The following is a 26407-nucleotide window of genomic DNA, read 5'->3' on the forward strand; positions in this document are numbered from 1 at the left end:
CAGTGCTGTGGCATGCCAACCACATGACGTTGCATATCTATAGGGAGATCCTCTACAGCCTCCATCGGTACTCAATGAGTTAATCTCACCAAGTGTCGCTGAACTGTGTGTAGGAGTCGCTCTGTGTCGGTAGTTGCCTCTTCGGCACCTCGACCATGACGTCCATGCCATGGGAATCCATCCAGTTGTACTGGACCAATATCTGGAACATGATCATCATATTAGTCATTTGAATCCTACCAAAAATATTTTTCAAAGTTCATTTTTATATTTGAAAAAATCATAAAAATCATAAAATCAAAAACATTTGTTACCTATATTGCCCCATGCCGCGGCTGGTGGTAAAGCTAGATTAGGATCTCCTCGAAAGTCCAAGCCAGCATAGGGGTAATCATCCACTGCGATGATCTGCTGCTCCCACCAGGAGAAGAAGTCATCGTCGAAAGCAGTCCGTGGAACGTCCCCACCTCCTAGTCGTTTCATCAGGTCAGCCCACCTGCCCATCCATGGATCTCGCGGGCTGCTGATCAAAACTAATACTCTAGGGCAGAGTGCTGGGACCCTCTCAAAGAAGAAAGAGCACAAAATAGTTCCATACCCAAAGTTTTTGGTCTGGCCCTTTTTGATAGATGTTAGCTGGCTCTTCAAGTTGGCAAGAAGAGGAGTACACCAATCAAATACTGTGGTGAGACAGTCTACCGCCAAGCTCATGGCAAGTCGTGAAGCCTAGTGTAAGGAAGTTGATTCGTTCACTTTGGCTATAGTGAACAAGATGATCCTCAATGATAAACTCTCAACGTGCTTGATTGGAATTTGGTTTCCAACCTTTTCTGGATGACCCGGGTAATATATATGCACATAGTCCTCAATAGAGAGACTACCTCATAATATGCCTGTGGAATGTACTACCTCTCTCCTTTGGGAAAGGCTTGTGATGAAATAAATATCCTCAATCTCTATTCCAAGTGGCATTTGATCGATCATGAATGAGTCATCCTCGATGCTCCAGTAGTGAATGAGCATTTCGAGCAAGCGAGTGTTTGCTTTCATGTTTGGAATTTTGAATAACTTTAGCAAACCGCATCCTCTTAAGGCATCCAAGGCCGGTGGATCATTCATAACCTCATCATCCACTGTGGCATGCTCTCTTTCCCTCCAAGTGACTGGCATCCTGAAGAAAAAACAAGTTTTGACCGTTAGTTTTTTGTTTTGAATTTTTCACGGCATATACGCGGGTATGTTTCATACACAGTTGCGTATAGGGCCTACGTATATGCGGGTTGCATATAGCCAACCCGCGTATACACTGCGACAAACTTTTTGACATAAATTCAACCGTGAAACTTGAATTAAAATTTTTTAAAAGCTATCACAAATGAATGCAAGATGAGTTTAAGGGTTACCTGGTGATTTTGGGAAGATTTGAACAGTCGAATTCAACAAATGGAAAAGCTTGCTTCTTTTTCTTCACTCCTTGTGCTCTCAACTCAAACGGTAATACTGGTGAGTCAAAAAACTATTTTATAAGCTTTGAAAATGTCAAATTGTTTCAAAACTTGATTTTCTTTTTTTGTCTTATGTAACTTTTAATTTGGGAGCTTGGAATGTCGAGAGTGGTTTGATTTTCAGGACAGTTTGGATGCTTTTTCGACAGTTTTGAGTTTGTTCCATGACTACTGACCCGTCATGGCAGGTACCATTTTCTCACTGGCATATAGGTTAGGGAAGCCATTTTTCTGTTGCATTATGCATACTAGCCTCCATTTGTCGATACACTTGCCATAGGGTCGATCCCATTGTGTTATGGTTCGTAAACCATCTTCACTCGCCGATTTTTAAATCATGACACGATGGTAGAGCCATCCTTTTCATGGACATCGTAGTTAGCACCTCACTAACATTTGTTGCCGATGTTGCTTTGATTTGAGTAGGCTCGGGAGTCTTCTATATTCCTGCCATGACTTATGCGATGAAGATTGATTCCTCTTTGCTTCTTCACTTCGTTCTGGCCTTATACCCTAGAGGCTCCTTCGTGTTGAGTTGTACTGCTGCATTGCTTTTTGACCATTTGCACCTTTTGGCCTTGAGCCGGCTTCACTTGGACTCGTGTTTAGGCCAACTTTTGACCATGACGTCTGCAAAATCAAACTTGCATCCCCTCTACTTCTGCAACTTGACAAACCCTGACCCGTGGAAGGAACATACCTTTGAGTTCCTTTGACCATTTTTCACCTCCCTGCATTGAGCATAGGATTGTTCCAATCCCAGGAACTAGATCATCTATTTCATTGGAACTCGTTCTTTCCACTGTACTATAGCATTCTTTTATTCTTTTTCCAGCTTAAAGAAAAAGTAAAAAAAAATTATATATTCCAAAAAGAGTAGGAACAGGACAATATTTCCACTTATTGTTGGCAGCTAGAGTGAGTCATGTCGCCCTTGAACAAAGCACTCAAAACAAAGTCTCCTCCATTTGGGCGGATTTAATTTGACTCAGGTACACCTTAACCTTGTTATTGAGTCAGTTCTCCCCCGATTGGTTATCTCTTCCAATCATATGGAGGGTTCGTTAGTGCCTCTTGTATGACGAACTTATATAGAGTCATCATATGCTGCCACATAGTCATCATTGAGTCGTGCTTTTGTTCAAGGGAAGTTAGCCTAAGTTGGCTTCTCTGTGGTGTCCCTTAACTCATTTTTCAGTCGGCCATCCCTGGTTGTCAGTGTCTTATCTATCATCACATCAATTATATTGGTCCTTTACTCATGCTGGTTCGAGAAGGTATCCATTGACTTCTTGCTCGTGGATCTTGTCCTTATCGACGACAAAATCTTGCTCTGAGGACAATCCTAGAGCCACACCCTGGCCCTATTTTAATTATTGATAGGTCACCTTGTGCTCAACATCGATCAGTATCGTGGGTCTTTGACTGAGTGGTTTCCCTTGTGTTCGACATCAACTTACACTATCACACATTGGGATTCGTGCAGTACCTTGGTTTCCATTTCACCCTATTGGTGGATACCTCGCCTCTATGTCATCTTTCATTATTGTTTGGTTCAGAAGGTTTATGTCATGCGCTAGCCACATCTTTTGTATGCTGGAAACGTACTTCGGTCAGGTTACTACATCTTTTTCATCTGATTCCTTCCACATTATTGACCTACGGGTTACACTCGCTCTAGATTGATGAAGGATGCCTTAATTCCTTCCTTCTAGTGGATCTTTCCCTATCGACTACGACTCATTGCTCTGGAGCAAAGATCTAGAGTCCATTTGGTAGTACCTTGGGGTTTGTAGTCATTAGTGGCAGATCCTTCGCTATTGACAGTGGGAAACCATCATTGTCTCCTGATTGATAGATTCTTACAGGTGTTCGACTCCAGCTCATCTATTCACACTTGTTAGATTGTACTAGATACCTTGACACTCATTATCATTATGAGTGAGTAGTCTCGCGTTTGTTAACGGTATACATCAATGACCGGTAGTCAAACGATTTCTCACGTGGTCAACTTTAGATCATTTATTCCCATGGTGTAGAAATGTACCATGGTGGTCGGTGAATACCTCGGGTTGCATCAACATTCATTGGTTCACTTGACTGTTGCTCCTGTTGCTGCTAGTTGAAGCCACTCCACCTTATATGTTGCAGACATTCATGGCAACATTCTATATGCTAGCACCTGAGTTTGCAGTGTAGTACCATATTACTCCATCATGTTCATTTGGTACTTTTGGGATCAGTCTTTGATATCAGTGATCAACTTCATCCTTCAGCATTATTGACATTCTTATATGTGATATTCAGACATGTACTTGTTCGATTGTGATCAAATGATCCATTATGTATTTTCTAGTCGTTTATACTTGTATACTTAGTGGATCCGCTTGTACTTGATATGCGGACATGCTTTACTTTCCCTGAGCATGGGTATTCTCGCCTTAGACAATGTTTCTTTTTGATCTCCTTTTGTGGCTTGGCAGGCTGAACTCTAGTGAAGTCCTTCTCAATTTTTGATAGGTTTCATTTCCGTGAACTTACTTAATACATTTCGGCCATCATGTACCCCTTCTAACCTCATATATTAGGGAGCATCTATTATAGGTCCAAATCTGACTCTTGATATTTGTGATGCTGCACTCATGGCCTAGGGCAACCCCTCCTTCCAGACCTGGTCCAAATACTTAAAAAACAGTGTTTTACTCCCAATACGTGACATTTCCCTGAGCTAAATGCATGTGTACGCGGGTCTGTGTATACCCAACATGCATATATGTCTTAAAACACTTTAAAAAATTAAATCTCCTTAATTTTGGGTAGAGATCACGGGTTTTACCTGTTGATTACCTATTAGTGCTTGTGGCCGAACTATTCCCAACGAATTCCCAACTAAAAAAACTACTTTGGGAGAAGTATAGAAGGGCTTCAATGGGAATACCTAACGTAGGAGAGAATAGAGAGAAAAATCACTCTGCTGAGATTATCCCTGATCAGGTTTGAAGATCCTTGTGCTTCCAGCACTTCCCCCATTACAAGAAACCCTTATTTCCTTGAGTTATGATGTCTTTTCACTAGTTGAGATATCCTTGTGTGAGTCATGGAAGGAGCCTTTTGAAGACTTGGGATTGGACGAATCCGGAGGACGGTTCCGCTTGGAGCCTGTGAGAGGAAGATTTAGGTGATATCATTCCTTACTTTTTTTTAGTTATCTGCAATAAAGAAACATTTTTCTCATTCCTGAAATCAATCTTCTTCATGCTTATGATGTTGTTGTTATGATTTTCATATGAATAGTTGTTTCAATTGTATAACTAACTACCTTTCAATATGTTATGAAGTTGATTTCTATATGATGGTTGGTCCATATACTGCTATGCTTCTTTGAATTGATTGTTTTGCAAGTTTAAGGATCGAAAGGAACTCCAAGAGGGTTTGGACCCTCACTGGATCTACCCGAACAAAGGACCCCTAGGTGCACCTCTCTTCGCGTAGTTTTCTTATATTAGTATCATGGCTATGTGGAATGCTTGTATTTTATTGTAGATAACCCCCGCTCTGCTAGGGTATTGACCCAAAACCCTAGGGGACTTTGTCCCTCAACAGTAGTGTTGTTGATCGCATATAAAGGATCTAGCAGCATGCATGTCGTTGAGCGCATGCATGTAATCCAATGCATTCAACACACTCACCAAGGCAAAGACAGGAAGCATGTCCAACTGGAGCTGAACATGCACTTCGGCAAGTTGATGTGCATGACCACCAACACACACTTGAAGATCAACACAAACACTATGCATCAGTGTGTTGTCATTTCAACCGTACCTAAGAAGACCATGTACATGTTAGCAGATTAGTTGGATGAAGGGGCCGAACCAATGCATTAGTTGCAATGGAGGAAAGAGTTCGCTTTAGCAAGATGTCACCATGAGGTGCATGCACACCATCATGGATGACCAAGCTTGGCATTGGCTCACCAGATTCACCATCACAAGCATGTCAAAGAGTTGGTCTCACCACAGCAGATCAAGTTTCAGTGATGTCTTGCAAGGCTTGCTCAAGCCACGATGTCTCACATGAGTACACGTTCATTGTAATGTTGAGTCATGTCAAGTGTAAGTCAAGTGTCAACAGTTGGATGTAATAGTCATAGAGTAGGTGAAGAGTCATTAGGGTAGTTGAACTGCCACAAAGGGGAATTTCAAGGGTCACCCCACCCTTTGATATAAATAGTCCCTCATAACTCATTGTAAAGGCTTTTGGTCAACTAAGCTTCTACTAAGACTATCTTGAAGAAGGCTTGAACAATATTGTAATGCACCTTGGCTTCTCCACTGCACGGAGCTAGTACATCTCTTTGGAGGAGCAGGTGGACGTGGCTGTAACGTTCCACTGTCGGGGCTAGTAGGTTTACATGGTGTATTGTATGATTGTGACTTACACTTATTTAATGATAAGAGGCAACACATTTTCATGCATATGTTGTTATTGTAGTTGGATTGTTCTGGTTGCCTTAATAATATATGTTGTTTAACTTACGTACTTGTATATGAGCTAATTTGTATGAAATTGTATGAATCTTGTTGTTAATGTGTTGCATATGTTATTAATGATGTCACTGTCCTTGCCGACTACTCTGCCAGACATCAAACAGACCTTTCTCATGACCCTTGCTATATCAACCGTCACACTCGTCTCGGACTGATCCATGAGTGTTGTTCGTGTTATCTTACCTTGTATGTTGTGACTATCGCATCTGAGTGGACTGCTCCGTTAGAAGTTGTGCAGTTCCTTTGTGTTGTGTGTTCCTAGCCGAGTTGGGACTGATCCCTTTCAACCTGCAACTCAACTTCGCCTTCCTCTCCCTTCGAAGTGTTGGAACCTCTCATACACATTTCTTGACTCTCTGCATCAGTCACACCCTTGTTACTAATAGAGTTATCTTACTTTCCTCTATGCGACATCACGGTCAAGGCATTACCTTATGACCCACTATTGGGACTCCTACACCAAACGGTTTGAGGTATAATAGGGACTTCTTATAGGGAATATCCCCTTGATATGTTGGCGGGTCTAGCACCGTCAACATTTCTGGCGTAAGGAGGGCCTGATGACAAGCAGTTTCCTCTCATCTAATTTTGAACCTTTGCATATCTTCCATGGATTCTTGCATTCTTCTTCCGCCAAGGTGTTTTTCGAATTGTGAAGATGTCTCCACCTCGAGGAAGTTTTTTGATCTCTTGTCCACTCACACATATGATGGTGAAGGTGAAGTTGCCTGGCCTGAGTAGTTACGTAACTTTCATTCCATGATTTATGAGGAAGATGAGTTTATTGATGCACAAGTCAGGTTGTTGCTCGCATACACACTTCGCGAATCTCCATTTCATTGGGTGCTCATCCTACCAGCTAACACCATGCACTCATTTGAGCACTTTTGTGATCTTATTTATGACATGTTCTATCACTTTGATCCAGACCGTCTTGACCAGAAACTATTACAGCAACAGAGTGCTCCGCATGAATCCATTATTGATTTTTGGTAGTGCTTCCGTGACTTGCAGTTTCAATCTCCAAGGAGCCAGATGAAGTTTGCTTATCTCTACGACTGGTTCGAGTATTGTCTTAAGAAATTTGCCTGTCCCAAGTGAAATCTTGATGTCAAGGCTCACTTGACCTTCTCTGTTGACAGAACTACCAATCCCATGTGGGAGCACACATCGTCTCGATGGACTGTCTGCCTCCCTCTCATTCAACAGTTCCACCATCGCCTAGTGATGCTGAGGATCATGTTTGTGCGCCTGTTCATCCTTCATACTCTCCCAACATCACTCCACTTCATTTTCGCGCGGAGTTGGTTGTGAGTCCTTCGAGTTCCCATATGCATTCTTTTCTTCGACCTCTGTCTTCGCACTTAGGTGTTCCTCTGGATGATGTTGTCTTGTGTTCATCCATTCCAGACTCTTCACTTGTTGTGAACGAGGAACAACCCACTAACGGAGTTGGTGTTGAACAACCAACATGCACTGTCATTCATGAAGAGTATGAGTAGGATCTTGAACATCAACACTCGGTGAAGGATGACTCCCTTACATCCAAGCCCCCTCCGTTCTTTTCTAGCTTCTTTGGTGAACTTGCCATCCATGATTTTGCATGTGTGTCTTCATCCATGGATGCACCCATTGTTGATCATTCACAAGACTCACCAGATGCTAGTCCATCATTAGACAATGGAGAGGATAAGTTATTCATTGAAGATCCACTTGATCCTTCATCTGTCTTTTCCAGAAACATAGAGGATGAGTTCGTTCACTTTTCATATACCCCTCTGTTTGATTCATCCGATCATGATGATGCCGAAGAATTCATTGATTATTCTGATCATGGCGGTCATGGTCCATTTTCTTCAATTTTTAATCATGATCATGAATCTATCGCAGTTGATATTTTGAAGCCACCGGTTTATGATGATCTACCTAATGATAAAGTTGAGACACCTAAGACTATCAAGGCACTTCAGCCCGAGCTAATGGTTATGTCAAGTCCTCATTCTCTTGGGGTTAGTCTTGCTTCCGATCATGAAACTATTCAATCACCCAAGGCTCCTCATCACTTGTCTATATGCATTGAAGATCCATCTCACACACAGATCACACTTCCTCCACTTGAACTGCACGATCCCATTGCTCATTCATTAGAGGAGTCTTACATTTCAAGCACTCGTGTGTGATGCAAGTTATCTTTGTTTCTTTCATTTGCTTGCATGTCTCAGTCAAGAGTGTGCTTTTGCTTCAAAGTACCATGTAGTGTCACACAACACCATGATAAGTCCACTGAATATGCGTCATGCACATGCACTCACTTATATCCCATGGGCACTTTGAAACACGAAGTGTGGTTGTCTTTACTATTATATCTTTCTTGTTTGTTGGTTCGCATACTGGGTTACTCGCGGACCAAGCCTTCACCAACACGGGTCTACCAATGCGCCAATGGCTACATTAGAAATATCACTTCATGTGATCAAGCCCATGCACCGTTACTGTAGGAGTAGGAGTAGTGTTTTCTTTCAGTTGTTTGCTTGCATGCTTGTTTGCTTACATGATTTGTTTGCTTGTTTGTTTGCGTGTTTGTTTTATTACTTCCTTGGCTTTCATTTTTGCTTCTGCTCTTGCTTTGCTTTGTTGATTGATTAGTTTGTTCGCTCGTTTCGTTCGTAGGTTAGTTGGCATGAAACCATGTATGACTCTTGAAACGAGCTGTGTGAAGTACAAGAGGTCTTGTATAGCTATCACTACTTGGTTATCTATCATCTTTCCTCTGTATGATGAGCTTGTTACTTTTAGTCCATGATACGTGAAAGGAAAATTTGTACTGTTCAAAGCGAACCTTGGTGATAAAAAAACGCTTGCGCGCTAACTAGTGTCACCTTCTCTAGTCAGTTATTTTTGGGTTAACCCTTGTCAGCTCAGTCAAGTAGAGTAAGGTGAGGGGGAAAAACCTTAACAGGCACGTTAGAGATACAATAAACTACTTCTATGATGTAACAACCTCTTCTTCACTCAATAAGTCGAGATCCCTCTTCCGCCTCTAAAATGAATAATTTTTATGCACAGTGAAAAAATGAAAGAAATCAAAAATCAAAAAATTCAAATGAAAAATGAATAAGGCGAAAGAAGAGAAAGGCTTCCTATGTAGGGAGGTGATGCAAGTAACTCCATCGAGGTACTAACCAGGCTTGCTGGTAGCGGATCCATGCTTGTGTTCCTATGTGACTCCAACGGGGTACTATCGAGGCTTGTTGGCAGTGGAGCAACACCAAAGATGAAAATTAGACTCTGACGACTATACTGCTTGAGCACTTATATACCCCTTAACCACAATCGAAACAATTGTGTTGCCTTGGCTTGGAATGTGTGTCAATCGACCAAAAGTCTGGTAGATTCTACATCTTACAATCAAGATAGTGTGAAGCCAAGACAAGTTGAGAGCTGAACAATACTTCCAAAGGTGTTAGACTTTCTTTTCACGAACAAGGTCCATTCGGAGAGTTGAAGTTATACCAGTGTGTCGCCAAGTGTTGTAGCGGCTGAAACTACCCTCCAAAATTTTTCCTTAGCCTGTTTTGGAGCCTCCCTACCAACCTTCATAGCAGCTTGCCTTGCTTCGTCAAGTCCTCAAGCTTCAGTTTCTTTCTTGCTCAAAAGCAACATGTCGATCACAGTTTGATCTTTTCCCTTCATAGGCTGCTTACCTGGACTTGGTCCAGCTGCAGGCTAAGCATCTTCCCCTTGAAAATTGCACATTTCTACAGGGAAACCAACCTTCCCACCAGAAATTACGCAATCCTCTCTGACATCTTGCTGGGCTCCAGGTTTGCTTAATCCTGCCAGTCAACCCTCCCAACAGGATTTGTGCAAATTTTCCTAGCAGCAGGCTGTTTAGCCCAGGATTTGCGCAAATCTGGGTAGTAGTTAACTACTTAGCCCAAAAATTGCACAAATCTCCTTGGTAGCCAACCCAGCTCCCAGCTAGAAATGAACATTTTTTTCCAACAATCAAGCAGTCTCTTTCATGTGCAGCTAAGTTGATCGGTTCCCTCCAGGACTGAGCAAAACATACTTACATGCATGGGATGTTTCTCCCAAGGAAGCATGCAAAGGCATCCCTTGTTTCATGGATCTATGTTTAGCAGTTTACATGGAAGGAACAATTCAGAAACCTCCCTCCAAGTGTCGCTTCCCCTAGATTTGTGGCAAGCCCATCACAACCTCGATGTTATCAAAACTCATCAACCAGACATTGTAGAGCTCATTCCTCACATCAACCTTGTAGCTCTGACATCCCACATCACATCTAGGAGCAGTCAGCACATTCAACTCAACTATTTTGGGGTAATGTCGCTTCCCATGCCTTGTGCTGCATTTCTTTCGCTTTCTGTGTATTCGCTTGTGCGAGTTTTGTTTGCTTGATTTCTTTGAACTCCTGCTATCATTTACATGTATTCTAGATTCTCCTAGCTCTGTTTCAATTTTTGTTTCTATCTCACAGTTGTCGCATAGATGAAACTATTTTGCAAGGAAATTCGCCCAACCAGCGAAATGCCTCACCCACATGCATGTTGATATGTTTGCTGAATATTTCATTCATGTTTTGCATGCATTGTCATTCACTTCTACTATCACTTAGTGTTGCCATGCATTTACTGCCTTAGTTGCTTTTAGTTTCCCGTCGGCGAGTCGGGCCAACCTTGGCTTAGACTTTGCCTTCACCAAGGTTGCATTGGGAAATTTGGGGAAGGAAACAGCATCACAACGAGCATCATCATGAACAATAGATGAAGGTAGCATACTGAATGCAGTGAATGAAGCAAACACGGCGAATGCAAGAGGAAGGTTGTTGACAACATAAAGGCCAAGAAAAGTTGCAAGATCAAGAAGATCCACTGATAATGAAAGAAACTTTGGAGACTCGGGCTATGAAGTGACGGCACAACATGAAGATCACGTGAAGGAAGAAGATGGAACAAAGAAGGATTTACATGTGTTGAAGAAGCAACTCAGGAAGAACATGAAGCTGCACAGATAGTCTAATGAGTTGCAGCATGAACAGGAACAACAGTGGGTGCAACATGCACTCATGGATGAAACTGTTCCAGTACAAGTTAAGGATTGATCTCAACATCTGACACAAAGAAAACATGGTGAGCAGTCATGTTGATCGCATGCAAAGGATTCAACAACATGCATATCATTGAGTGAACGCATGCAATCCAACCCATTCAACACACTCACCAAGGCAAAGACAAGAAGAAAGTCCAATTGGGGCTGAACATGCACTTCGGCAAGTTGGTGTGCATGACCACTAGCACACACTTGAAGATCAGCATGGAAACTATGCATCAGTGTGTTTCCAATTCAACCGTACCCAAGAAGACCATGCACATGTTAGCAAATGAGTTGGATGAAAGGGCCGAACCAATGCACTAGTTGCAACAGAGGCAAGAGTTCGCTTCAGCAAGATGTCACCATGAGGTGCATGCACACGATCACGGATGACCAAGCTTGGCATCAGCTCACCAGCTTCACCATTACAAGCATGTCAGAGATTTGGTCTCACCACAGCGAAACGAGTGTCAGCGATGTCTTGCAAGGCTTTTTTAAGCCATGTTGTCTCACATGAGTACATGTTCGTTGTAATGTTGAGTCATGTCAAGTGTAACTCGAGTGTCAATAGTTGGATGTAACAGTCATATAGTAGCTGAAGATTCATGAGGGTAGTTGAACTATCACAAAGGGGAATGTCAAGGGTCACCCCACCCTTTGATATAAATAGTCCCTTATAACTCATTGTAAAGGCTTTTGGTCAGCCAAGCTTCTACAAAGATTATCTTGAAGAAGGCTTGGATAGTATTATAATGCGCCTTGGCTTATCCACTGCACGGAGCTAGTACATCTCTTTGGAGAAGCAAGCGGATGTGGCTGTAATGTTCCACTATTGGGGCTAACAAGTTTACATGGTGTATTGTATGATTGTGACTTACACTTCTTTAATGATAAGAGACAACACATTTTCATGCATATGTTTTTATTTTAGTTGGACTGTTCTAGTTGCCTTAATGATATATGTTGTTTAACTTACGTACTTGTATATGAACTTATTTGTATGCAATTATATGAATCTTGTAGTTAATTTGCTGAATATGGTTTTAATGTTGTCATCGTCTGTGTCGACTGATTTGCCAAACATCAGATAGACCTTTCTCATGACCCTTTCTATATCAACCATCACACTCGTCTCAGACTGATCTATGAGTGTTGTTCATGTTATCTTACCTTGTATGCTATGACTGTCGCATCCGAGTGGACTGCTCCACCAGAAGCTGTGCATGTCCTTTGTGTGATGTGTTCCTAGCCAAGTTGGGACTGATCCCTTTCAACTTGAAACTCAACTTCACCTTTATCTCCCTTCAAAGTGTTGGAACCTCTCGTACACATTCCTTGACTCTCTGCATCAGTGACACCCTTGCTACTGACAGAGTTTTCTTACTTGCCTCTGTGCGACATCGTGGTCAAGGCATTACCTTACGACCCACTGCTAGGTCTCCTACACCAAACGGTCTGAGGTCTAATTGTGACTTCTTACCGGGGAGATCCCCTTGACATGTTGGCAGGTCTAGCACCATCAACACAATGAAAACCTTGAGTATTTCTTATTTATTCGGAACACTAGGGTATTATGTGGATACTTGAGTTGCAACATTGTTATATACAACTAAAAATCTCATAGTTGTAGTTTCTTTTGGGGATGTTGTAGCTTCTAGAGTTTTAATTGTATTGTCTCATGGTTGAGTTGTAGCAACAGTGGCTTCTCTAGATGGGGTTGTAATACATTCTAGTTTTTTTGTGTTCTTACCACTTTGCTCAAAACCCTTCCTTCCATGTGTCACACATGCTTAAATAGGAGACATACAAGATTGTGATGTAAGAAGGTTCCTCGTGGTTGGGAAATATTCTTCAAAAGTGATGTCTTATTCTATAGCTTTCTACAGTGGAAAAATAGTCAATTAATTGGACTTTGATGTTGTAGATTGTTAAATAACTAAAGATTATATAGTTATGCAACCTTATGGTGGCCTTCACAAGTAATTTATCTATGGGAAGTGGTGGCATTACTGAGGAAGGTTTCATAAGAGGAAGCATAGACTCGTCATTCTTTTAGTACCATAATAATTTGTTTGTCATCACAGACTCTGCATATTCCATTGAGTTACTTGAGCAAGTATTAAAATTGACACTTGCATTATTTACCTGTGTCTAAGTGTCATTCATTCATTGAACAGGATGATAACAAAAAGAACCCTAAATTTCTATTGTAGTTAAATTTGATTGAATTCTCAAGTGGATTAATTTGCAGCGATGAAATTCTTGAAGAATTTTTCGAGGCATTGCTAAATGAAATCTAGTTGGAGTGCTTATGTTATGTAACAACTAAATTATTGTGTTATGTAATAGTTGGAATGCTTATGTAGCAGTGGAAGTAATTATGTTATGTAACAGTTGGTGTGCTTATGTTATGTAATAGTTAGTTAGTTAGTTAGTTTATGTTACATGTCAGTTAGTTAGTTTTTGTAACATTATAAATTCTGCAACATTTTTGTAATCAGTTAGTTTTTGTAACATTATAAATTATAAACCTACTCGAAACATATTGTATATTTAACTAGTATATTAAACCATATGTTTATATTTTGAATTGTATCCAAATACACATTGGAACTTACATTGCATCAAACCAAAAAGGGATGGTAACTTCATCCACATTGTAATTTGGTTACAAACAAAAAAATTGTGTCACCCCTATGCTTGATGGCCTACATTTTCTCATTTTCCCAAACTTATTGAAGTGCCTTCCTGAGCTAAGTTTCTGCCATATGCTTCAGTACAATTTACTCCTCGTAACCATGGAGGGATTGAATAGCCGAATTTTCCACTTGTGCTACTAACACTGGTAACACTAACTGGGGGTGGCCTATAATACATAGGATTTACCCCTACATTGGTAGGTGTATAGGGGTGGGTATAACCCCTGACTGATAGTGGGGGAAATGGATTTTAATCAGGTCCTGGTACAATGCTGTATGATCTGCAATGTGGTCCAAAGTGTTGGACATCATCTTGTTTGCCTCCAACTAACTTGCACCATACTCTTCCTTGTCTGTCACCCCTTCTTTTTCCAGCACTTGTTGAGCATTTCTTTCCTCCCTCTTTTGCCTTATCAATTGTTTTTGATGTTCCTTCTCTTCCCTTGTTTTTTGTCTTTCAAGCCTTTCTTTTGCCTAAGCTATTGTTGTTACAATCCTTGAATCTCTCTTTTCCTTGGCCAACTCCTTCTTTCTATGTTTAGATTCTTGAATTTCAAGTTTTCTACGCTCAGACTTGAACATTAAGTTCATATATTCTTCAAAGGTGAGTAATTGTGAACTCCTCTCTAACCAAAGATAGTTTGTTGTTGAATGCATTGATGAAGCCTTCACTCTCTCTACTGGTAGCTTTAGGAACCTACCAAGTATTGTTTGCTTCATTGTCACATGCTCCTGATGGCTTGACACTTGCCTTTCAACCTCAGGGAAACTTAATTGAACCCCATTGTTGTCCTCGTTTCGTACTTCATTCTGAACAGTCTCTTATTTCAGTGATCCATTGTCCACAAAATAATGAACAAGTTCAGTGCTCAACTCTACTAATTGAGAAGGCATTGCCATGCTTTCATCATTGGTGGATGACACATTATGTTTGTTGTTATTCATTATGGCCTCTGCCAACAACGATGGTGGGGTTACTTAGACTAGCATGCTCAATTGGTCATTGTTGATTCTTGTTATATTCTTATTTGAAACCACATTTGCATTGTCATTTTCATGATCAATTGCCTCATTTGGAATAGCACGTGCAGAATTAGTAGGTGCTTCATTGGGTGTGGTAGCCTCCATGTTATTGACAATTGATTCATTACTGAATTGTGTCTCACATACATGTTCATCATCATAGAAGTTCCCTTGAGAAAGGGATAAACAAAGTTACTAATCAACCGAGAACTCTAACAAAAAAACCCCCAAAAAACATGAAAAAACACCTTGAAAACGAAAATTGTTGATGCTAGAATAACATTTTTTTAGGGTTAATTTTCAACATTTTTTAAAATTGGAAGTATAAGTCAATTTTTTTTGTGCAAAAAACACCCTAAGAACAAAAAGTGTTGATGCTATAATAAAGTCTTTTTTTTTCGAGGTAAATTCTCAACAGCTTTTAATAATAACGTTAAAGATAAATATCATGACGTCTTTTTTTTTTTTTTGCTGAAGCAAGAGTAGGACCTTATTTAACATTAATAATGTACAAAATTACAAAAAACCACCCAGAAAAGTGGCGTAGGAGAGAGACCCTCCAAAAAACCGAGAACGGGCCATGGCAGAAGTCTCGGTCCCAAAAAACCTAGCCTTTCAACCCAGCAAAGCTAAACAGGAGTAAGCCAAAATTGAGCCTAAGAAGTGGAACAGAGCAAAAGAAAAAAGGGCCCCACCGCCCTTTAGGCCTTGGATAGAATCGTGCCCCAAAGAAACTAGCATACAATGATGGGCCCATGCAAACCCCGCTGACAAACAAAGCTTACTCCTGAGTCTACAAAGAAGATCTGACAGGCCCTAATTAATGGCACCGGAAAAAATTGTGGAGGAAAGAATCACACCAATTAACTGGCATAGCCACCAACCTGCTCGACCTTTCACCGTCATTGATTTACAATAATGGATTTGACAGTCATGGGTCATTTCACACCTGCTAAGAATGCCAGACAATAGCGAGAGATGGCGGTGGTATTCAATCCGGCCCCACCACCATGTGCCTCCTCCTGAAAGGAATCGCTGCCAAAACAAGAAAACCACTTTCTGCCTACGGGGTGTGTGATCACCAGGAAACCTCTCCATAGCTAGTTTGTCGATGCTATTTAGAAAATTCCCAGAGAAGTGGTCGCCAGGAGTGTCTGTCGAGATTCTCGCCTAGCCCGAGCTAATGAAGGAGGAACCATCCACCAAAATACTGGTCGGAAAAGAAGCAAGGCCACTCGACAGGCATTCCATTGCGAAGGTCGAGTCAACTTGGTTCCTAGTCGAAGCCTCTGTCGAAAAGCTGTGACCTATCATTTTCTGCCTGTTCATGTAAAATCACCTTTAACCTGCTCCAAGGCAACTCATGCCAATTTGATGTCACTCTATCCTCTGTGCTGACAACAGCTTGGTTGGCTAGCAAGTCTGCCAACTTGTTCGCTGACCTTCGAACATGCCTAAAGCCAATTGTATGAAGGCTCTGTAATTGGTGTTGTATCCACTGAAAGCCCTGAATTAGTCTCCAATTTTTTGCGGCTTTTTCTTGCTTAGTTCCCCCGCTGATTTTCTTGACTAAATTGATAATAAGTTCAGAGTCTACCTCCACTATCATATTTTGCCCGTTTTCCTGATTCAGGAAATCCAAACATTGCTCCATAGCCATCAATTCTGCCAAGTTATTAGTAGCTTGACTCAGATGACAGTGGAAGATGAAGAGGACACTACCATTCTCATCTCTTAACACCCCTCCATAACCAGTGATACCCGAGTTGCCTTTTGAAGCTCCATCTATGTTGTATTTCAGATAACCCTTTGGAGGAGGATGCCAAAAATCGTTTACATTCTTTAGGGAGATTAGATTTCTATCCAGACCTCGAGGAGATATGCCTTGTAGACCCAACTCACAGAGAATTCCCAGGTTAGTAGTCAAAGGAGGGTTCTTAGGAGATTTCGCACTATGGTACTGACCGTTTCCTTGAGCTGTTTTAAGATCAGCTCAAAAATGCATTGGGATGTCCTCTTTTCATCTTTGAAGATTCAGTTGTTCCTCTCTTTCCAAACATTCCAAATAATGAAGCTCGGAAAGAGAGTCCAAGAAGTGGCTAGAACTACATTGTCTGAAAAATCTCTCCTCCAGTTGGACAGGGTGTTGCAGATATTGTTTTTGTCTCTATCTGTCTGATGGAAAATAAAGGCAAAAGAATCCCACAAACTAGAGGAGAACATATAGCTGTTGATAAGGTGCTCCATAGTTTCCTCTTGAGCCTCACAGAGCTGGCATCTGGAGGGTCCCAAAATACCCCTCTTCCTGATATTGTCCTAGGTCAGAATTTTCCTATGCTGAACCAGCCACATGAATAGTTTAATTTTCATCCAGCCCTGGTGTCTCCAGAGGTTAAGCCAAGTTTTATACGGAAATTGAGAGTTAAGGTCAAGGTGAAAGAGCTTTGCTTCCTTGAGGTTAAGAACCCACTCATTATTGTTGCCCCATCTTAGCTGATTGTGGCCCTCAGATTTCAAATCTTCCTCTGATCTAACTTTTCCTTGAGAGTTTCTGATTTTGCCTTCAGGGTGTTGTTATCCCCAAAATCAAAATTCCTCCAGCTTCTCCATTTGTCATTGTTATTGGTTCGCTCCCAAAATTCTTTGACCTTAGAGAGTCTATTGCTATCAGTGTTTTCCTTGAGATCCCTTAGGTCTTCGTTTAATAAAATAGATTCTTGTTGCCATCTATCCTCCCAGAACAGGCTAAGATTTCCATCTCTTATTTCCCAGAAGTTGTTTCCTTGAACCAAACTCCTGTTATCCGAGGCCTTGTTCCAAATGTGCAAGCCCTTTCTGTGACCTGACATTCTTATTAGATACTGGTTATGCCATGTGCTGGCATATTTTTCTTTCCAAATAGTTGCCCACTGCGCCTCTGGCTCTTTAACCCATCACCACCATAATTTGACTCCTAGAACCTTGCTGAGTATGTTAGGGTCATCCAAACCTAGCCCACCAAAGCTCTTAGGTTTGGAGATCTTATCCCAAGCTACCAAGGCCCATTTCTTATGATCCTCCCCCTTACCCCAAAGGAAGTCCCTTTGAATGGATCTGAGCTGATGTAGGACACTTTGAGGAGCTAGGAGAACAAATATCATAAAGACAGGGATGGATTGAAGGACAGCTTTGGTTAGCACTAACCTGCCAGCCAAATTTAGAGATCTAAAAGTCCACTTCCTGACTTTGTCTTGCAATTTGTTAATTACAGGTTCCCATATGCTCTTGTGTAAGGGTTTGGCCGTAAGAGGAACTCCCAAATATTTTGAGGGGAGGAGCTCTCTTTGGAAGCCCAGAATTTTTGCTATATTTCTTTGAATAGCAATGTGAGTGTTAAAGAAAAGAATCTTAGATTTAGAGAGGTTTACCTCCAAACCTGAAGCCATGGCAAAGTCTCTCAGGATTTGCTTATAGGCAAGAGCTTCCTTGACCGTGGGGATTCCTTGCAGCATGGTATCATCCACAAATTGTTGATGTGTTAAAGCGCGACCCTCTTCAAAAAGTTGGAGACCTTTGACTACACCCACTAGCTTGGCATGTCTGATCATTTGTCCCAGCCCTTCCATCATGAGTATAAAAAGAAAGGGAGAGAGGGGATCTCCCTGCCTTAATCCTCTTGAAGGAGTGAAAGTCTCCGAGGGTGATCCATTAGCCAGGATTGAAAAACTGGGTGAAGTAATTAGGGCCATGACCCATCTGATCCAGCTATGATCAAACCCAAAAGCAGTGAGAACTTTTCTGATGTAAGTCCAGTTTAGCTTATCGTAGGCTTTGGCCATGTCTAGTTCCATGATCATACCTGCTTTCTTATTGTTTGTCAATGAGTGAACCACTTCATGAGCTTGAATGATGTTGTCAAGGATTTGTCTACCTTCCACATATCCTGATTGTTCCGCTGACACCAGGGTAGGAAGAAGGGGTTTGAGTTTGTTGGCAACCACTTTGGAGATAATTTTGTAGACAACATTGCACAGGGCAATGGGTCTAAATCTTTCCGGAGTTTGGGCTACCTCATGTTTGGGTATCAGGGCGATAAAGGTGGTGTTAAGCGCTTTCAGGATAGTTTTATCCCTTCTTGAGTCTTCCACCACGTTCAGAATGTCCTATTTTACTATTTTCCAGCAGGCTTTGAAGAAGTCTACATTGAACCCGTTCGGACCTAGTGCCTTGCCATTTTGCATCTCTTTAAGGACCTCACTGACCTCCTCTTCTAACACTGGTTTGTTGAGGTTGAAATTGTCTTCTTTGGAAACTAGCTTAGGTATATGTCTAGAAATATCCTTGATAGATTGATCTCTATTAGAGCAGGTTTCCTAAGCCATGCTGCGAAAGTGCTAAACCAGTACTTCTTCGATTTCTTCATGTGTGCTGAGCATGTTACCTTTCTTGTCCTTAATAGAAGAAATCCTGTTGTGAGATCTATTCGCTATAGTGGATCTATGGAAGAATCCGGTGTTGCGATCTCCTTATTTTAGCCATTGCACTCTGGATTTCTACCTCCAAAAAATCTCCTCTTGTTTACATAGGTTCTCCCAGTCTTGATGATATTTAGTTGCCAATTCATTTTTCTCCTTATCAAAACCCTCTGAAATCAGGGTTTGGTTGAGTTTTTGCATTTTTCCTTCCACATTTTTTTTTGCTTCAAAAATGTTGCCATATTCCTTCTTATTCCACTCCTTGAGCCGAAGTTTAATGTGTTTAAGTCTTTCTTGAAGAAGGAACATTTTGGTGCCTTGAATTTCTAAGTCTTCTGTCCACCAGCTAGCTATGTTGTTATGGAAATCTGGGTGGGAAAGCCAGATATTCTCAAATCTGAAAGGTATATTGTAAGGCTTGACAATGCCCTGCATGTCCAGTTGAACCGACCAATGATCCTAGCCTCCAAAGGGAAGAACACTCACAACTATGTCCTTGTCCTTGATCATAAGATCTTCTGAAATTATAAATCTATCCAGTTTGGTGGCCACTTGAGACCCTCCTCCTCTTTTATTGTTCCAAGTAAAAGTACCATTATTCATAACGATGTCCACGAGCTTCATACTATCTATGAAGGTTTGAAAAGCACAAGAATCTTTGGTTAGAATTCTGGTTCCTCCTTTTTTCTCCGATAACTTTTTATCATATTAAAATCACCCCCTAGGATCCAGGGGATTTTTTCATGACGTTCCCTGAGCTTCTGCAGTGAATCAAGAAACAAGAGTTTACCCTCCAGCCTTTGGGGGCCATACACATTCGTAACCAGGTACATCTCCTTATCTCCCACTGGCTGAATGACCACTGAAAGATAATCTCTAGATGCTTCAGCATCTATCATGTCAATCTTTTGGGGGTTCCAAAGCGTGAGAATTCCTCCTGTTGTATTCTCTGCTTTGACTTCCAGGAACTCAAATCTGTTGAGCCATTTACTGTGAATCTCTTTTACTTTTTGAATGGAACATTTAGTTTCTTGAATGAAGATCACAAACGGGCCTTCTTGTTCATTTTGTTACTTAATAATCTTTGTTTTCTTCTACTACCTAGGCCTCTTATATTCCAAGAAGTCAACTTCATTATCAAAGATTTGTAAAGGAGTAGCTGGATAGGTCTTTCATCTTACCTGAATCTATCATTAGCTTCCCACATTCCATCAACAGCTCGTTCTGTTTTTTCTGACCTCTTTTCTTTCCTGGGATTCTTGGTGCTAATCCTGGTGTGGCTTTCATAGCTTTCACTCCCTCATTACCCTGTTTTTCATTTTTCCTTAGCTTTTCGGATCCTTTGTTCTAAGTTTTCCAGATGAACAGTTGTTGTACTCTGTGGAACTCCTCTTGAGGTAACAAATCCACTCCCTCTTTGGTTCCTTGTTTCAAGAAGCCTTCTAGATCTAGATTCTCTTTCTCCAGAATTTCCTGTAGTTCATGATCCTCCATCTCCATATCGCTCTGGGTCATTTCCTAATCCATTTCCAGTTCTGCATCACTCATCATATCTTCTTTCTATTTATTTCTGTTTTGTGTTTGCTCCATGTTGTCTTCTTTTTCTTCCTCCATTGGACTACCTCCCTGGACCTGATCTGCTTGTCTTGTCACTTCTTCCTCTACTAGGGCTTGAAACCTATTTTGACTGGCCTGATGCTTATATGTCTGAGGTAGTTTCAGTCCCTGTTTTCTCCCTTTTCCTTTCTGGACCACCTTATGAAAGCTGTCTGAATCTTTCGTGGTGTTAGTTTTACTTATGTTTCTAGTTTTACTGAGAGGGCAATCTCTGAATAGGTGACCATGCTCATGGTATTTACAACATCTGAAAGGGATGTGTTCATAATCCACTGTTTGTACCCATTCTTCATCCAGTACTTCCAATATTACCTCATCCGGCAGGGCTCCAGAGAGGTCCATCTCCACACATATCCTTGCAAAGGATGTGTATTTTCCTTTTCTAGTGGCCTCAGAGGCTTTGACAAAACGCCCTAGCTTATTTCCTATGGTAGACAAGGATTCCAGTTGCCAATAATCCAAAGGCAAAGAGTAGAGCTTACCCAGACTCGAACAGAGGTTAAGGTTTTACGTTTTGGTACAAAATTCACCACGCATGGTCGCATGTATAGGCCTGCAACTGTGTAAAAGTAGGGCCCTCCTTCAAACACTCTTTCTTTGTCTTCAATATTTGCAAAAACTACAATAGAGAATCCTTTTGATCCTAGGTGAAGTTCTATACTCCCTTTTGGTTTCCAGTTGTATTTAATCCATGTTTGTAAAGCTTTTTCAGTGGGCCATAAGCCCATGCATTTACAAATTATTGCATACGTCTCCATGTGGTCCCTGTGCGCCCACAGCATAGGGTCATTCAACACTACTCTGGGCATGATTGAGGTTTTGGGCTTGGATGTTCCCTTTGGTACTTTGTCTTTTATATTTTGTTCCTTGTCTTCTTCCTTGTTGTCTTTAGTGTAGTTGCTTTCCCTGGTTTTGGCGCCATTCTACCCCTCTTCTTTGTCTCTCTGTCTTACCTCTTCAAAAGGATCTTTGTCCTCCTCCACGGGTTTCTTGCCCCTGCCAGCTACTATCTATTTAAAGGAGGGAGTGTAGCTCCCTCCCTTGCGTTCCTCCATGTGGAACCAGCTCTGAAGTTCGCAACCCTAGTTCACTGGTCCGTGCGTTTTCTAAAAATTTCATACACCTACTCCTATATCTCATGACGTCTTTTTTTTTCAAGATAAATTCTCAACATCTTTTAATAATGACGTTAAATATAAATATCATGACTCTGAGAAACCTTAAAATTCCAAGGATATTCAGGCATGGCATTAAAGATAAAATATCACCTCTATGAAAAGCCTTAAAATTCCAACAATTTTCAGCCATATTGTTAATATTCTTTAAAAAAAATTATTACCATTTAATTTTTTTTTTTTTAAGTTAATCATATTAATAACAATTTATTAAATATAATGTCTTTTTTATATAATATATTGAAGTCATTGGATAGGAAACACTTGAACAACTTAACAAAACAAATGAACTTATATGTGATTTTGGAGTTTTTTATACTCTGCATTAAAACATTTGTTTTTTTGGAAATTTGTTTAAATATTTTATTTTTAAATAATTTTAAAATTTTAAGACTTAAAAATTGTTTTTTAAAAACTATATTTCATTATTTAGAAATATATATATTTTATTTTAATTTTTATATATAATAATAATGATAATAATAATTTAATATTAAATTTATATTTCTTTTGAATTTAATAAACTAAAACTAATAAACATATTAAAGATTACGCAAAAAAAAAAAAAAAAAAAAATTCATTCCACAAACTTATTGCAAAGGAAGTACACTATCAACAAAAAATTGTTCTCCTAGACTTTTTACTTCTACATACTTTTTATTTTGACATATATATCCAATGAAATATATCAACAATATGAAAACATAGTAAAAATAAAAACTAAAACTAAAAAACACAACAACAACAAAAAATTAATTAATTAATTAATAATAAGTAAATAAAAATATATATTAAAACATAAAAAACATGAAAACAAAAAACAAAAAAAAAAACAAAAAATTCCCATTAACATAAAAAAATACAAATTTAATATTAAAAAACAAAAACAAAGAAACAAAATTAAAAGGAAAACATTTAAAAAAAAAAGGACTAAAAAAAATATTAAAAATAAATAAATAATATTGATGAGACTAAAAAAACAAAGTAAATAAATAAATAAAAACAATTAAAGAAAACTTTAAAAGAAATAATTAACAAAAAAAAATTAAAAAAATTAAACTTATAAAAAAAACATTAACAAAATAAATTGAAAAAGAACGATAAAATAAAAATAAAGAAATAAAAAACATTAAAAAAAAAAATTAAAAATTATTAAAAAAAACATTAAAAATAATAATTAAAAAAAAAACATTTAAAAAATTAAATTTATAAAAAATATATATTGATGATGATGAACGTCCACTAAGACCAAGCTTTGGTCTATCAAATCTAAAGAAATGAATTATTTAGTTTGATTTAAGATTTTATTCCTATGATCAAAAAGCTTAGAGAAAAGCCTTCCGAGCTCACTATAATTTTGACATCATAAAAGGCTAGGAAGGTCAATATTGCAACAGAGATTTTGAAACTGAGATCTAATGTGGTTGTACGCGGGGCACTCTAAGATGAAGTGATTTTCATCCTCGATGTTCGTATTCTCACAGAGATGGCAGAGCCTTTCCATCCATGGTGTTTTAGGAACTGCCCAACGACCCGTTTCACTATGGAGCTCATGAGAGTTCGTTCTCATCTTGGCTATATTAATTTTCTTCTTTGAGCTAGTTAAAACAGAGAGATACTTTTGATCTTCTAGGGTGGGGTTGATGACCTCGTTATAATATCTTAATTTTCTTTTAGCTACTAAATCTTTCTCACACTACATTTTTTCTTTGAACTTCGAAGTAACAATATTTTTACTGTTACTAATGTTTTAATGCAACATTCTCATCGATCTCCCTATGGTTTAACCAAGCCCTGGTGTCTTTACACCAGCCTCTCTTGAGTCTTAGGTGGTTTTTCCTAGAATTTAAAGTTAGCTTAGGAAGTCTATGATCTCCTATGTTATTGAGTTTGTGCTTGTACAATAGCAGCCTAGTCGTAGCTAGGCTCTCGATAGGGGAAAGACCCACTTCTATAAGGAGAATAGGATAGAGTGTGTTGCTTTTAATTTTGAGGTTATACATTATAAAACGCTTCTGGATTTGTGTTGGGTTGTGTTATATTCTTTCCACGACTAGCCCACGTAGTTAACTGGGGGTTAGAAGAGGAGAGGAGCCCCCCATTCGTTGCACCGATTGCGTAGTGGGGGGAGTCACACGGGGTTTGAGGGGTGTAGGTAACCCCACTCTATGGGGTCCGGGGCAGCGCCTTGGAAATTTTGGTTTTGGACCCTATATTAGGTTGGGCGGACCTACCTATGGTTTTGTGCATGTTTTTCGCACATGGTTTTCGACTCGATGGTTTTCAGTCCATGGTTTTGGATGCGATGGTTTTTCGATCCATGGTATTGGATGATTCGGCATGTATAAATATGTACTATAACATTGAAAGGAAAATAATGAAAAATCAAGCTGGTAGTCTCGGTTTTGGGATCGAGGGGAAATCTCTGTGTATATGTGTTTTATGTGTTATGCTCTCGCATTGTTTATTTTCTGTGTTTTAGAATTCGTATGCAGGTAATTTCTGTATGGGGTTAAAACCTACATTTGGTATCGGAGTTGTTTTGGCTTTAAGGGGACGCCTTTGTTGCTGAGGGTTTTTGCTCAGGCCTATGGTAGACCCTGTTCAGTGGGAGATCTGTGAGATCTATTCTGGTGGTGAAAGAAGATAGAGAGCAGTGGAAAGATAGAGATCGAGAAATTTAATGGTCAGAGTTTTGATTTGTGGAAACTCAAGATAAAGGATCTTTTGGTGGATAAAGATCAGTGGATCATAGTAGATCCGGGTACTAAACCAACGAGAGTGTTCGATGAAGAATGGAAGAAGTTGGTTCAAAAGGCAAAGAGAACAATATGATTGTGTGTCTCAGAATTTGCTGAATGTATCAGGGGAAGCTACAACAAAGGCTTTGTGGGACAAGTTAAGGACTTTGTACCAATCTAAGTCTCTAGTGAATAAACTGTTCCTGTGGAAAAAGCTGTATAACCTGAGGATGAAAGATGGAGACTCAGTGACAAAGCATCTGAACGCATTTAATACTATGATAAGTTGGTTAGCATCTGTTGATATTAAAATTTCAGATGAAGATAAGTGCATCAGTTTGTTGTGTTCTCTACCAGATTCGTGGGATAGTCTGGTTATTGCAATAGGTAGCAATGCAACTGCCTTTCAATTTGATGAAATAGTCTCATCCTTGCTAATGGAGGAGATGAGATGGAAAAATATGGAGAGCCAGAATGGTGATTCCTTGTTTGTACAAGGACGGTCCCAGAACAGAAACAAAAATAAGTCATCAAGTGGGAGATCTAAATCTCAGGAAAACCTATAAAGTTGTGTGCTAGAAATGCATAAAGGAAGGGCACTACAAAAGGGACTGTAATCTAAAGCTCCTGATAAAGGAAAGGGATCTGATGATGCTCCTTTTTCAGAGGCAAAAACCATCTCAGATGAAGGTGGGGATGTGTACTTGGCTTCTTCAAGTACACATGTATATCATGAGGCATGGTTAATTGACTCAGGTGCATCCTTTCACTTCACTCTCCATAGAGAGTGGTTCTTCGAGTATGAGAAATATGACAGTGGTGATGTCTTCTTGGGGGATGACAGGAGGTCTAGAATCGTTGGTCACGGAAAAGTAAAATTGAAGTTGGAAGGTCGAAGGGTTAGAACACTTCCGGGTGTTTTTCATATTCCTACATTAGCCAGAAATCTGATTTCTGTAAGCAAGCTAGATGATGCAGGTGTAAAAACGGTGTTTTAAAAGGATACCTGCAAAATGGTTCGGGGAGCACTGGTATTGATGCGGGGAGTTTGGATTGGAACTCTGTACAAGCTGCAAGGTAGCACTGTTATTGATGGGTGCAACAGTTCTATGGTTCCTGAAAGTGGAGCAAAAAATCTAGTGGTCTCTGGAGAGAAGACCATGTTGTGGCATCAAAGGCTTGGACATATTGGAGAAAAGGGCCTTCGAATACTTCATGGTAAAGGTATCATAGAAGGTATGAGTAATAGCTCTCTGGATTTTGATTTCTGTGAAAATTGTGTATATGGGAAGAAGAATCGGGTGAGTTTCCCTTTGGTGGTAAGAGGGCGAAACAGATATTAGAGCTTGTGCACAGTGATGTGTTTGGACCTGTGAAGGTTCCATCACTGGGTAAGTCTATGTACTATGTATCATTTATAGATGACTTCTCAAGGAATACATGGATATATTTCCTTAAGAAGAAATCTGAAGTATTTGACAGGTTTAAAGAATTTAAGGCTCTAGTAGAAAACCAGACAGAGAAGAAGATA

Source organism: Pinus tabuliformis, chromosome 7, assembly GCF_031772625.1.
Source record: "Pinus tabuliformis cultivar Carrire ecotype Pingquan chromosome 7, CPIR1, whole genome shotgun sequence".
NCBI lineage: Eukaryota > Viridiplantae > Streptophyta > Pinopsida > Pinales > Pinaceae > Pinus > Pinus tabuliformis.